The following is a 7,086-nucleotide window of genomic DNA, read 5'->3' as shown; positions in this document are numbered from 1 at the left end:
ATAATTATAATTAGAAATAAAGAATGTTTGTAAATTTAAGCTTCAAGTTTTTTAACTTCAAGTTAACTGAGTTGAGTTTGAAATTGCAATTAACAAGTTCATTGCAATGTGTACCCGAAAATTTTAGAAACTGACGAAGTGTACCATAGTTGGCACACATGTGACCTTAAATAATTTTTTTTTAAAGATCCATAGAAAAAATACATAATCAATATTTTAATTAAAAATATGTTAAGACTTGTTTAGACATACGAGTATATGGAAATGGTTTTAAAGCTTTAAAGCCTTAAGAGCATAGGTGGAGTTTGAAATGGAGGGGTGGGGGTGCAATAATTTGAAATTTGTTCTAGGGGGAGTATTAATAATTTATATACTAAGTATATAAAATATGTAGGTCATCATTACTACCGGGTGTGTAATTGAAAACTAGACCCTTTAAAACTGGAATTTTAATAAGTTTTATTTTGGAAACTATGGGAGCTACATTGACTAAACTTTGATCAGATGTTGGCACATGTGTTGCCATTTCTATTCTTACATGAAGCTTCCATCGACTTTGATAATGGCCAATTTCCGGCGCCACCATATTCTTGTCTAAATCCATACCCTAATCCAGTATTGTTGAACCTGTACCCTGTTTTGAACCAGATGATTGACATAGTCAGTCCATTGAATGCAACAAATCCGAAACTCATCATCGATACTGGGTGCTTGGTAGTCGTCAGGGTGCGGGTTTTCTCTTGATGGCAATGCAGCCATTAATTATGGCCTTCTTGAATTTGTAAATAAGATGCCTGCTTGCCTGAGTCAAGTTTTGGATCTCTTTTGGTTTGTGTTCCGAGCGAAGTACATGTGATTCTTTTGTCTCTTTGTGAGGCCATTCTTCAATTGATTATGTGTGTGTGTGTTTTTTTTGTCGTTGTTTTGTTTGTTTTTTGGAGGGGGTTATCAAAACACATAATTTGTCAACGGGCTGGAGGAGTTCTAAATTCTTCTCATGTGCTTTTCTTATTCTTCTCATTTATAAGTGTTCAGATTTTAACTACGCATCTAATAATTAAAACTTCAATTGATTCTTTAGTGGGTTTGTATATTAGTTAAACGAACTTGCATAACTTGAAATTAATTATCCTTCTTCATGTGAGGAGGAGTGTTTTTGTAAGAAATAGTTCAAACGACAGTGCATACCTACAAATGTACAATGCATATATGTAGCTATCTAATAGTTACTACACAAATAAGGATGTACAATTTGGGATGGATATAACTGTTATTTATGGATAACTGGTATTTGGTATTCCTGTAAATCTCAATATTCATGGGATACTTCTAAATAAAGGCGAGTAAAGAATATTTTTATATATACCTATGTTTGAGAATACAGAAATATACATTCTGGATGCATGATTCCCTTATTCAATGCATTTTTATTGGTGCAACACTAATCCAGTTATCTTATGCATACATTGGATGAGAATCATCATCACATCAATCATAATCATCATATCCTGGTATATTTAGAAGTCATTCAAAGAATATATACTCCCACAAAAATTGTAAATATTATTAGCTTCTCAGAGCAATCATTTGATTATTTTACAATGTTTTAATTATGATTATGATGCATAGAAGTTGTAACTTGAACTATAAGCAGTTTGTACATGATGAAACATAAAAATAGTATTAAACTATTTCAATAGGTCATGAACAATCTAAAAAAAATCCGCAAGGAGGTGTGGCATTCTGTAGCTGGTTGTTTTAAAAAAGAAGTGCATACTTAGAATAATTTTCACACCGCCATCTATATTTTTAATTGGTTTATAGTATCATTCATGGAGTTGTATTATTTTCCACAAGACAGGTGCTACTCTCTGTTGATTTGTTTACAAACTAATTTAAGCAAACAACGCACATACCCCCATTGAATGAATCGTAGTAAACAGTTAGAATCTTCTTTCTCTTTTATGACGCCAATCATTTTTTATAAATTAATAACGCCGAAACAGCTACAAATTTAATAAAATAATTAGATTTTCATGAAAATAAAGATCTAAATGATACTTTAAATAATTAAAGATGGGCTCGAATCAAACCAAGTTCGATTTTTTCCTTCAGATTATAAGATATCTACATTTCCATTACATGCAACAGATGTATTCAAGTTTTCAAGATCATTATATTTATTCTCTATATGCCAAACTAAGTCCAGCAGCCAAGTACAAATCCTTGTCACCTCTATATATTTCTTTCTCAATGACTATAATTAGTGATGATAATCCTGTGTACAATGGGGATGTTAAAAAAGAAACCGAAAATCAACATGGTAAGCTTGACAATTGGAGGAATGTTTTGGAGGAGATAAATAATCATACTCATGAAGCTATGTTAGATTAGCTACAATCAGCTTTGACAAGAGAGGAAGGAAAAAAAGGATATAAACAAGGACATTTGCTAGAATTACATATTCTCGATCCCCAATTCTACTCTGAGTCCAACAAGGACTTAAAATTATAACTCAGCAACAAATCCTCAGAGTCTTTTATAATCACACACAAATGTTCAATCAGGTTTTGAATATAATTGAATCTACTTATGAAAGGATGTTCACTACTCAGAAATTACATAATAATAACAACTACTAAAGAAATTTTTCACCAATCACCAATCCTATAAAAAATGGGCCAGATAAAAAAATCAATAGATTTAAATCATTGACTATAATCCAATTCGCAGCCCAATTATCTTATGATATCCAATCAATTACATTTGTTACATTTTGTTATTTGTTATAACACCAGTTATAACTTGTACAATATACAAGCTTATTGAAATATTTAATTTTTAAATGCCAAATGCACTCATTTTCTCTTCTCTGATAATAAAGTTATACGGCATAGGAATTAAGAAGTGAAGAGGCTCGCATTTTTAATCGTGTAAGGATACAATTCCTCAAGTTACAACTTGGATATAATAACTATTATGAGCAAATTGTATAATTTTATTCGCGTGCTTGAAAAAATACCTGCATTTTCACTTGTATACGTAGGACCTTTTCAGTTTCGAGGAGAGTTGTAGAGTAGGAGGACTTTGTTGTGACTCCAACTCAGACTCTGAATGTTTGAAATTATTCGTCTCTGACTCCAATTATTTTAAATTATTTGACTCCCATTCCGACCTTTTGAAATTATTCGACTCCAACACCAAGTATTTGAAATTATTGTCAATTGTTGATCGATCTATTAGTAGAGATATGATCTGTGTAAGAGTACAAGGAGAAGGCAGGAGTTAGACATATGGCACTACTGAATTAATGTCATTGTTAATATCAGCTGCCTTTATATTAATTTGGGTAGAAAACATGAAATACTGCTATAAAAAGGAGAACCTTCATCATTTAAAATGTCATTAGTTATGGGAAAATATGTAATTATATTTAAATTTATATATATTTATTTTTTCATGTGTTTTAAATGAATTTACACCAAAGATAGGCGAGAATTCTTCTTTTAGAGGAAGATGTTAACACCCCAAGTCTTGTTAAATAATGAACAAAAGAGGAAAAAGAGCACACGCATCCACAGTTTTTTCTTTTCTAATCACTCTAATTAGTTCTTTCTTTGCAAACATTCTTCTTTATCTATTAATACACCCTTCTTAGCTCTTCTTTTAATAATAAAAATATCACGATGACGTAGAAAAGGTAACTTGATAAGGGTGGGGACCCAAAACTGGCAGTAGCATTTAATTACATTGTATCCACGTTATTTGTAGTTAAGAAGTTTTCTTATTCAACCAAACGACAGATAAAACCAAAATAAATAAGTTTTTCTTTTATCCCATGTCTCCAAGTGTAAAAATATCGGAGCAACAACATAAAAGGCAACGCGTGTGTGATCTTTTCTGTGTCGGTATCAGTAACAAAAAAGGCTGCACAGATCGTAGGCATCTCCATCCGGACTCCCTATAGCATCCAGATGTCCAACACAGTCCCATACAGCAAAAAAGAACCAAAACTTGTGCAGCAACAATATGGCTGACTTCTAGCCTGCCTCAATCTGACCCTCCTCCAGCCCTGACTTCAGCTACATGGACTATGCAGTTTGGGATGCCTTGGAGAAGAATCTCTTCCTTACCTCTGAGCTGCTATCATGACACCGTGGTACGCCATTGCCACGGTCTTCATCGTCAATAGCTGCTAATCTGTCCACCTGAGTGTCGAGGCTGTTATTGCTTGTAAAGAGGAACATATTTAATAAAAAATAAAGCTAAATATATCAGATTTAAACATATGACAAATTGGTTTAGAGTTGTCTTTTCTTAGTTCTATAGAAACCTCTTTTTTGGTAATTTAGTTATGCTACTGCAAGTTTTGGGTAGTCACTCTATATAGTCTGCTTGTACAAAATACCAACTCGTCAACAGCCAAATGTTATAATTCATAATATATTCCGTGCAGTAGGTTCAAAGATTTTTATAGACAAAGATAAAAAGACCAATCCTTAAATAAAATAATATGTCTGCTACCAAAAAGTGCATTGGATAATTTAAAGTGACATATGATAAAAGAGGAGGAGGATTATTTTTTATCTACCTATAACGGCTGTAATGGTCTTTTTAATGGTTAACCAAGCACAGCGAACATCTTCTTATTGAGCATGCTAAAAAAAGAATTAATTTACAAATATGAAATATTGCTCAAAAGAGAATTGATTGAAGGGCAAATATATAGCTGTGCCCCCTACTATTCAATACATCATAATATGTTCCTATTTATTATAATTATAAGGGTTATTTCAACCTTTTATATAGTTTTTAATGGATCGTCGGAGTAAGGATGGGCGGATATTTTATACTTTATAAGTATATGTACCTATTACTGGGTGTAAATATCTATGTAGCTTCATAGAAATGAGTGATAGACTTTTACAAGACACAAAGTCTTCCGTCTTATACATCCCTAATATAATACATTACAATATTGTCGACTCATATTTTATAACAGTCAGGTTTTAACCCGTTCACACTTTTTCTGTTCATCTGTTCTTTTTGAAAAATTTCCTTGTATCAAAGACCACGTTGAAAGTTGTAATGATAATTTTTGTGCTTTACGCCTTAAATAACAATAATAAAATTGGGTTACAGCCTGCAGATGAAAATAATGTTGCATGGCGTTATCAATCCTACTTTTATTCCAAAAAGGACCTACAATTATAGCTCCACAAAAAACCCTCAAGGTTACTCTCCGTATTTAATGAGTACACGCAAATGTTCAATCTGGTTTCGTATATATCAATGATATATGTTGTATGAAAGGAATTTCACTCCTTATGAATTATATAATATTAACAAAAGGCCAGAAAAAAAAATAACTCTTCAGTTTGCAACGGCGTTACCTCGTTAACAACAAAATACCTACTGTATTTTGTTGTTAATTATTCGTTAGTTATTTTGGAGGGAATTCAGTTAATACGGGTACATATCTTCAGTGTCTCCAGAAAAACAGTTTTCCCAAAAGATAAAATAGACAGCCAAATATCGAGGATCTGTCAAAAACAGCATATAATCAAGAACTGGTTGCCTCAAAATAGGTAGTTTCGAAGTTACTTATTTATATAAATATCCAAAAATTGTTATTTATTTATATACTTGAGATATAAGAAAATATTTTATAAGTCAACTTTCCATCTGAAAAATATTAGTTTCCGTTATCTAAACTTGACTGTGTATATATATTTAGAGGGCAGGGCAGCAAAACGTGGACTTGAGAGATGGATACATCAATAATTTTATATTTTTGAGAGCAGGCAAAAAAATTATGTTAACAAAACATGTAGACAATGTTTTTTGCATTACTTTTTTTACTCAATATGGCCACCTTCATTATCAATTGCAGCCTTTACACGTGCCTGAAGGGCATGCAGGATTTGATGACAAACTCATTTGACAAGTTGTCCCATGCAGTCACTATAGAGGACATCAGTTATCCACATTTGGTGGGGAAATCCTGTTGGTTTCCCTCTCCAAAGTGCCTTCTATAGGGTTCAAATCTGGTGAGGAAGGGGACCATATCTTTTTGGACCAGAATCGAGTCAGTTATCTGTGCTTAATTTTTGGCATTTGGCGGACGTGTGAGACGGGGGCTTCCTGAGTACAAAAGGAGTTACCCTCCAGCTAGTTATTCGTCAGCCATGGTAAGATGGTGTGCTTAAGCACCTTATAGTAGACCTCCTGGCAGGTTTTCTGTCCAGCCTTGAAAAAGAACAGAGACATATTCTTCTCCATCAGAGGACACAATGCTGAGGACCATTGTTTGGGCCAGATATTTGGTGTGGTAAACCCATTGGACCTCTTCTTTTGTTTCTACAAGCCAGCGGTCGTTCAGGCAGTTGTGGAATTGGTCAACTGTTAAAATCTTCTTCTCCGAGAAAATTTTCACAATTGACCAATTTGCCTTGATCCATTTGGGGTCCTTGTGAAATAAACTTATCCCAAGTTATGCTTTCTAGCCCTTCTAATAGTCCTAGGAGTCACAGAGAAGTAGTTGGCAAGACTATTCATCGACTTAGTGAGATCTTCCTTTATATTCTTCTCCAAATTTAACAAAAACTTCGTATCTCTCTTTAAATTATGCATTCTACTTCTTGACATCCTGGAGAGGTCTTACAAAACCAGGCTCTAACAACACTTAACAATAACCTATATATTCATCATATCAACTCCAGTATATAGAACAGAGATTATCAACTGGCGGCGAAGGCCACACACAGCCCTAGTCCTCACTCAGTGTGGCCCGGAAATGAATAAATTATACTCTCAGTGCTTCTAGAGTTCAAAAAAATATTCATGTAGTCAAATAAATTGCTGATGTAATCATTGTTTCCTCAATTGGTTTCAGCTTTGGTCCTGAGGTAAAATATGTCTCTGGAGAGTAATATAAAAGGAACCAAGAAATGAACATCCCGATAATTGTTCAATTTTTCCCCGGTCATACGCTTAGACGTTCAAAAATGAACTGTGCTCATTGGCAGCTGAATCTTCAAGTCTGATAGTAGAATATAAAAAATCATTAATATGAAAGAGCATGGT

The sequence above is a fragment of the Lepeophtheirus salmonis genome, chromosome 3, assembly GCF_016086655.4.
Source record: "Lepeophtheirus salmonis chromosome 3, UVic_Lsal_1.4, whole genome shotgun sequence".
Classification (NCBI taxonomy): Eukaryota; Metazoa; Arthropoda; class Copepoda; order Siphonostomatoida; family Caligidae; genus Lepeophtheirus; species Lepeophtheirus salmonis.
The sequence above is the reverse complement of the archived record's forward strand: the minus strand, read 5'-3'. Positions refer to the sequence as shown.